General features: G+C 37.2%; 1 pseudogene; it reads left to right on the forward strand.

Annotated features, from left to right (window-relative positions):
- Positions 1-592, forward strand: part of LOC111392131 — a 2079-nt pseudogene extending 1487 nt beyond the window's left edge.
- The last annotated feature ends 8509 nt before the right edge of the window (positions 593-9101 follow it).

Genomic DNA, 9101 nt, shown 5'->3' on the forward strand with positions numbered 1-9101 from the left:
GTACAATAAAAAAAAAAAAAAAAAAAACTTTTTGCAATGTTCAAAAAACATTGCTAGTGACCTTTCGCAACGTTCAACCGCATGTTGCAAATCTGGATGTTATCATAGAATAGAAGGATACGACAACATTTTTTAAATGTTGAAAAAAATCCTTAAGCTATGTTTTTTGTTTTTCGAGCGTTGCAAAAAATCCTTTCACAACGTTTTTTAAATGTTGCGAAAATCCCAACATTTTTTGAATGTTGCAAAAAAAAAAAAAAAAACTCACAACGTTTTTTGGACGTTGCAAAAAACCATTTCGCAACATTTTTCGACCATTGCCGTAGGTTTTTTAATTTTTACAGCAATTTACGTAAATTCACTATCAAAATTGAAAATGACTCCTTAACAAATTTTGGAATTGCATAAAAATGGATAATTTCATTACAAATTTTTGAATCCATACACTTGAACATTAGAATGTGATACAACACCACCTAAATACAAAGGAGCTTCAAAGTGAAACAAAACTAGGAATAAAATTTTGATACAGCTTAGGCATGGAGAGCTTATTGTCACACTTGCAATACCAAGCTTCCGGATAATACTCTAATGGCATACTCAATCATATTGTCCTTCGTGCACTCTTTGATTTGCTCGCCACACAATTCACGATGGCCAACAAAGCTGCAAGAAAAGCATTGAATCAATAAAAAAAAAGTCTGTGTGTTTGAATTTCAATCAAATCATATATTATTTACGTTTTCTGCAATTTTATGGTCAGATGTCAGATCTAATCTCTTTTCATATTTATTGGCGAGATGTAAGAGAGTGTTCGATTTACATTAGCAGACATGTAAAGCAAGGTTGGCATAGAACCACTGAGTAGGTGATTTACAACATCATTAAGAACTCACTACATCAATTTTCCGATCCTAAACCACATCTATGAGTTACAAAAGGTATTAATAAGATATCATGGATACATTAAAATCGTATAGAGCAAACTAAGACTACATTACCTGGAAAGTGGCTCCATTGTGGACAATGTCCCGAACAGAAAGTGGCTTCATATCAGTNATGTGATACAACACCACCTAAATACAAAGGAGCTTCAAAGTGAAACAAAACTAGGAATAAAATTTTGATACAGCTTAAGCATGGAGAGCTTATTGTCACACTTGCAATACCAAGCTTCCGGATAATACTCTAACGGCATACTCAATCATATTGTCCTTCATGCACTCTTCGATTTGCTCGCCACACAATTCACGATGGCCAACAAAGCTGCAAGAAAAGCATTGAATCAATAAAAAAAAAGTCTGTGTGTTTGAATTTCAATCAAATCATATATTATTTACGTTTTCTGCAATTTTATGGTCAGATGTCAGATCTAATCTCTTTTCATATTTATTGGCGAGATGTAAGAGAGTGTTCGATTTACATTAGCAGACACGTAAAGCAAGGTTGGCATAGAACCACTGAGTAGGTGATTTACAACATCATTAAGAACTCACTACATCAATTTTCCGATCCTAAACCACATCTATGAGTTACAAAAGGTATTAGTAAGATATCATGGATACATTAAAATCGTATAGAGCAAACTAAGACTACATTACCTGGAAAGTGGCTCCATTGTGGACAATGTCCGAACAGAAAGTGGCTTCATATCAGTAACTAGCAGCTTAAGCATCTCCTTTTGATTTTGAGAACACATGAGTTCTGATTCCACCTACTAGTGCTTTTCCTTTCTTTTTTATGTGAGAACCCTAACAGGAATAACAACTCAAACTAATACACTTGCTGAACCAAACATGTTCTCTCCATCCATCAAATACACAAAATAAAAAAGAAAACGCTAAGGAACCGTGGAAATCAGCAAGACGATAACTTAGTGAAAATACATAATCCAACAACTTAAGGGTCACCGAAATTATATTTAACAATTCTTGGAAAATCTGCAATTGCATCAGCAAGATAAGCTATTTAAAGAAGTATAATTCTTATTTTAGCATCACCCCCTCAAAATTCAGACAAGACATCAACCAATTTTATAAAACAAAATATATCTCAAAAAGACAAAAAAAAATTGTTACGCCAAGGCAACACGGACTAGCTTCAGCATATCCAAGCTCTGCCAAGGCTAATAAGGATCTCACAAAGACCTGAAAAACTGGAAATGACAAGATCAACTAGAAAATTGAACAGCTTTAAAGCAACAACTAGAATATAGGGCAAATCAGTCGGCCATAATCAGGATACCGCTTTAAAGCAACATCAAAAACATAATTAGGATGCTGTCATATAAATCACAAATCATGCCCCGAAAGTTTTCTGTATTTGAGTAGAATTTTTGTATTTATTATATTACAAAGGCAAGACACCTATTTATACAAATACTAACACAATCAAGATCTTATTCTACTCCTTATTCTATTCCTATAATCAAGTCTAATTTGCACATGTATGGGAAGAAATTATATAGCTATCAATTTATAACATTCAGTGGCATAAATCAAGTTGTGTTTCCTTTAACACTCCCCCTCAAGTTGGAGTTAAGTTGGAGTGTATGTTGATGACACCCAACTTGTTGGGTAAGGCTTCGAATTGTGTGGAGCTTAGGGGTTTGGTGAATAAATCTGCTGGCTGATCTGTAGTTTGAATATAGGCCGTCGGAATCATTCCTTCTTGGATCTTATCACATACCAAGTGACAGTCTATCTCTATGTGTTTGATTCGCTCATGGAATACGGGGTTTGATGCTATGTGCATAGCTGCTTGATTATCACAAAATAAGCTAACTGGTTGCGTGTGATTTACCCTCAAATCCTTCAAAATATTTCTCAACCATGTAACCTCACAGCATGTGGTATCCATAGCACGATAATTTGCTTCGGCACTCGAACGGAATACTGTAGTTTGTTTCTTGGTCTTCCAAGAAACTGGTGCTTGGCCAAGTAGAATATAATAGCTTGTAGTTGATCTCCGTGTGTCCTTGCAACGAGCCCAATCTGTATCACAAAATGCTCGTAATTGAAGCCAAACTGTGGATGGTAAGAGGATGCCTTGTCTTGGTGTTCGCTTGATATATTTGAGCACTTTGTGAGCCGCCTCCATGTGTGGTTCTCGTAGTTTGTCTATAAACTGGCTCAATACATGGATAGTATAAGTCAAATCTGGCCTTGTTATGGTTAGGTAGATTAACCTCCCAACCAATCTTCTGTATAATGAAGCGCCATCTAAGAGATTTCCATCTGATTGTGTAAGTGACATATTTTGCTCTACAGGGAATCGAGAAGGCTTAGCACCCAAGAATCCAGTAACATCCAAGATTTCCAAGGCATATTTGCGTTGTGATAAAGTAATTCCATGTCTTGATCTTGCAACTTCTATGCCAAGGAAATATTTAAGTTGCCAAATTTAAGTTTGAATTGCTTGGACAAGAAGAGCTTGGTGTTCTCTATATCCTGTAGATTGTTTCCATCCAAAATCACATCATCAACATATACAAGTAAGGTTAGGAAGCTACCTTGATGACATCGGACGAATAAAGAATAATCAGACCGAGATTGGTGGAAGCCAGCGTACTTGAGTGCAGTGGACAATTTTATAAACCATTGCCTAGAAGCCTATTTTAAGTCATATAGTGATTTGTGAAGTTTACAAACACGAGTCTCCCCCTTTCATCCGAAACCAGGGGGCAAGGACATGTATACCTCTTCATAAAGATCTCCATGCATAAAGGCATTGTTGACATCTAATTGATGTAAATGCCAACCACGCAAAGCAGCCATAGTGAGTAAAGTACAAACAGTCACCATTTTGGCCATGGGAGCAAAGGTTTCCCTATAATCAACCCCTTCAACTTGACTGAAGCCCTTTGCCACCAACCGGGCTTTATGCCGCTCGATTGTCCCATCAGCCCTCAATTTGATTTTATACACCCATTTGCATCCAATGGGACTCTTATGAGAGGGCAAAGTGACTAAACTCCAAGTACTATTTGCTTGTAAAGTTGCTATTTCTTGCCACATGGCCTCACGCCACTGTGGAGATTGGACAGCTTCTCAAAAACTGTTAGGCTCTTTAAGTAATGTGAGTTGTGGGGTAAAAGTTCTATAAGCAGGAGAAAGGTTTTCATAAGATAAAAATTGAGATAAAGGGTGATTTGTACCTGAAGATTGGACCACATTCATGGATGACGATGGAGCATTCTTTGAGGGGAGAGTCGTCTCAATGTGAAAATCTTGTAAATAAGTAGGCCGTTTGGTCTGTCGATGTATACGACGAGAGAGAACATTTTGTGGAGAAAAAAGAATTAAGGCTGTCGTGTTTTGTGAGGAAGGAGAGTCTGGGGCAGTTTGGGCTGGTAGTGTGTCAAGTGGAATATTGAGTGGATTGGGACTTGTTGGATGAGGAGAATCATATTTAGATGGAGGTGGTTCTGTGGAAGGAGAGGAAGGCACGAGAGGTGGCATTGGTGGTATGTCAAATGGTAATGTGGATACATTAGTGAGAGGAGAGAATTATGATGTGTCGGGATGACTGGAAGGTGCAGTTGGTTGGCAACTAGTTTTGAAAGGGAATGTGGTTTCAAAGAAAGAAACATCCTGTGAAATCATGACCTTGTTTTGAACTAGATCAAAGACACGATAGCCCTTTTGACCATAAGGATAGCCAAGGAAAATACATTGAGAGGCTCAAGCATCAAACTTTGAAGGGTGTTGTGCGTGAATGGAAATGAAACATAAGCAACCAAATACTTGTAAATGTGAGTAACTTGGAACTTTGTGGAATAATTTCTCATAGGGCATTTTTCCTTGAAGGAGTGGAGTGGGTGTTCGGTTGATTAAATATGTGGAAGTAAGAATAGCATCCCCCTAAAACTGATGAGGAAGATCGGCTTGAATAAGAATAGCTCGTGCCATATTTAATAAATATCTGTGTTTTCGCTCGACGACACCATTTTGTTGTGGTGTGTTGATACAGCTGGTTTGATGGATTATACCCTTATTCGTATAAAAGTTTTTGAGTTTGAATTCGGCTCCATTGTCACTACGAATAATTTTGACTTTGGAATTGAATTGATTTTCAACAATGTTGATAAATTTCATTAGGAGGCTTTTAGTGTCTGACTTGTGTTTCATGAGATAAGTCCAAGTGCATCGAGTGTGATCATCAACAATGGTGAGAAAATACTTAACGCCAGAAATCGAAGGAATTTTATAACCACCCCAAATGTCAATATGAATTAAATCAAAACACGTTGTAGAATTAATAGAACTAGAAGAAAAAGGAAGCCTTGTCTGTTTGGCAAATGGACAAATCAAGCATAGATCGGTAGCACAAGATGTAACTGTGAAATTAGGAAAATGAAATAATGAAGATACTTTATTCGAGGGGTGTCCAAGACGTTGGTGCCAAAGGGTCAGATTAGATGTCTGGATATGATGGCATGATTCTTTCTAGGTTCGGTCCAGATAGTAGAGGCCCTCCCGTTCAATTCTTGTCCCAATCGTCTTCCCCGAGCGTAGGTCCTAAATGAAACAAACTTGGCTTAGAAAAATGGTTACACAATATGAATGAGAAGCTAACTTGCTAATAGAAATCAGATTTAATCGAAAATATGGTACACATAACACATTTTCGAGAATTAAGTGAGGAGATAAAACAACTTTGCCTATGTGAGTTACTGGAGCCATGAAACCATTTAGTAATTCGACAGTGTGGTTATGAATAGGTTTTGAATGGGTGAGCAAGTGAGGATTACAAACCATATGATCGGTGCATCCACTGTCCAAAATCCACGTAGCTTTTGTGCCATTAGAAATTAATGGAAAGTTTTACCTGACAGTTCATCGTGAGTGGAGCAATTACCCACTTGATTGCCAGAAGAAGATTTGTTTTTCAACATGTTGAGAATCTGCTGGCACTCATTTACTGAAAAAGGGAAATTCATCCCCCTCTCATTGGTCAAGTGAGATTTGGCCTGATTCCCTTTTTAAACCAATGTATTAAATTTAGATTCTGCTATCCTTTTCTTCCTGCAATACTCGATGGAATGCCCCTTCCAACCGTAAAAATCACATTTAAGATGGGCATGACAATTCTTGGTGGTGTGAATGGTTCTGTTACACTTAAAGCATTTCTTTTCACCCTTCTCTTCAGGTTCACGATGGGAATTTTTTACTGCAAAAACAGCTGCTTCCGGTTGATTATGGCTTTTCCTTGTCGTGACCTCCAAGTTTTTCTCATGACGAAGAACTAACGAGTATGCTTTGTTCACCGCAGGCAATGGATCTTGTAATAGAACATTGCTTCGAACACCTCCATAGGATTCATTAAGTCCCATAAGGAATTTCATAGCTTTCTGTGTTTCTATATATGCAGCCATTTCCTTCACTGATTCACAGGTGCATGCTAGTAATGCGGCTAATTTGTCACGTTCATCCCATAAACCCTTCAATTTCGTGAAGTAAGATCCTACAGTCATGTTCTCTTGGACACAATCATGGATCTCATTCTCCACATTAAATAATTGGATGGCGTTTACATGTGAGAATCATTCCTGCAAATCAAGCCACATCTTTCTAGCATCCTTGCAATTGATAACACTATTGGCAATCTCCTAGGACATAGATCCCAGTAGCCAAGTTTTAACCAAGTTGTTGCAACGGTTCCATTGTTGCAGTTCATCCGCAGCGCTCGCATCAGGCTCCTTGATTGAGCCGTCTACAAACCCGACCTTGTTTTTTACCGTTAAGGCCATAACCATGGATTGACTCCATGTGCTATAATTGTCCTCAGCCAATGGTTGTGGCACAAGGATGGTGCCAGGCTGATCGGAATGGCGATGGTAAAGTTGGTGGTTGGGAAAGTCCCATTTTTACTCAAGACCATGCTTCCTACTATGTCTGCTATGGAAGTCGACTGGAGCTTTAAAACAGAATTCTGGTGCCTAGATTATAAGGCTCTGATACCATGAAAGTTTTCTATATTTGAGTAGAATTTTTGTATTGATTATATTACAAAGGCAAGACACCTATTTATACAAATTCTAACACAATCAAGATCTTATTCTACTCCTTATTCTATTCCTATAATCAAGTCTAATTTGCACATGTATGGGAAGAACTTATATAGCTATCAATTTATAACATTTAGTGGCATAAATCAAGTTGTGTTTCCTTTAACATGCCCATCTAATTACTAAAGCAGCAACCAGAATATAGGGCAAATCAAAAGAACAAAAATTAAATAAGGAAAAATGAGTGACAGGTTCGGGGAATCGATTCAGGGCTAAGGGCTTTACCTTCATCTTCAGTTATTCTACTGCAGCTGAAGAATCACCGACATCAGGCGGTCAGGACCGCATCTGCTTTTGCTGCTACCGTAACCGTTGCCGCTCAAATCAAATAAACAGGACCAGATGGAGAGCAGGTGAGGCGAGTAGCAATGGAAAATGAGAAGTCTGGCTCTGGAAGGTGGAGACGGAGACAGCGACGCTGAAACTGGAAGGAGTAGGCAGCGGTGGGGGCCGAGAAAGTAGTGGATGGAATGGGATTGAATTTGAATGGATGGAATGGATAGAAGTCGTTCATATGAATGGTAATTATGGTATTGGGCTAAGCAACGGGCTTCACTTTTTGGCTGGGCCTCGGCATTTGTATTGTTAAGAAAAAAAAAGTTGGGCCTTTCGCATCGTTTATCAAACGTTGCCAAAGATAAATATTTTGCTACGTTTGATAAATGTACGAAAAGATTTATCTTTCGCAAAATTTGATAAATGCTGAACAGTCACTTAAAAAAATGTTGCTAAATCTCAATTATTAACACCAGTGGCAACATTCACTTATTATAATGTTGCAATAGATCCTTTTAGCAACATTTAATTAATGAATGTTGGCTTTTGCATGTTGCAAAAAGGCATTTTTATCATAGTGCTATTTTTGAATTTGACAACTTTTCCACAATAACACGAGTATAATAAATAACAAGATAACTCATAACTGTAGATAAATTCTATTTTTTGTCGTGTTTTACCTGGATATTTGAAATCAAGTGCACGAATTGTTCATTCTTTTCCATGCTATAGCTAAGAAAATTGGCAGAGCTTAGTAACAAGGGAGTGATATCAATCATTGGAGACTGTGACTTTGTTTCTACCATTGAAAAGTTTGGGTTGGCTGATAAGATGAGCCATATCTCTACTGGAGATGGTGTGAGCTTGGAACTTCTTGAGAGCAAACCCTAACCAGGGGTTCTTGCCCTTAATGATGCTTAAGTAGTGCTTTTCTTTGTCATGACTGGTTTTCAGCCAGACTAGCTGAATAAACTAGACCTATGGGATGATACTGTACATGCAAGGAAGATAAGCCATGAACATGGTTCACTTATGGTAAAAATGAAAGAGGTTAATGCATTTGAGCAAGAACTACTTTAGCATATTGATATGACAACACATGCACATGAAGAGAATGATGCAGAATTGGAATCAGTGAGTCCTCAACTATTCTCTTTCTAGGCATGTATGCTTCTTTTCTGTTTATAGAGTTTCATAATGCTTTTACTTTTCTCAGGAAACTAGTCATTTTTATTATTTCGTTATTCTTTCCAAACTTCAACCGGTTCCAATAATGCCTTAACATTTTTTTTTACATATAATTGGGTCATAAATCTTGATTTTCCTCTATCCAAGTCTCTTGGAAAACTTAGTTGGATCATTGTGATGTATTTGATCCTAAATTACTGCTGAATTAAATGACTTTAATTTGTTACTTTGAAAAATGTGATTTGCTTGTGTGTGTGTACAAAAATGATTTTTTAAACATGGCACATTATTAATTGGTAAATAAGTTAATGGTAGGTCCCATGAATTTAATGGTTCACCAATTAATGGGTGTGCCATGTTATCGGTGCTTAGGATATCATTAACAATAGATTTATTCATATAATAATTTAACTACAAGAAAATAGAAATACAAAAGTTGGTCTTTGGAGAGTCACATGGAATGCTTTTCTTTAATATTTTGTGTAATCTATATTCAAAATTCATTTTAGAGGTGTTTAAGTTTTGGGGATGATGTAAATATTGAAAAGATGATTCTTTCCTCATGAGT

The sequence above is a fragment of the Olea europaea genome, unplaced genomic scaffold (genome assembly GCF_002742605.1).
Source record: "Olea europaea var. sylvestris unplaced genomic scaffold, O_europaea_v1 scaffold889, whole genome shotgun sequence".
Classification (NCBI taxonomy): Eukaryota; Viridiplantae; Streptophyta; class Magnoliopsida; order Lamiales; family Oleaceae; genus Olea; species Olea europaea.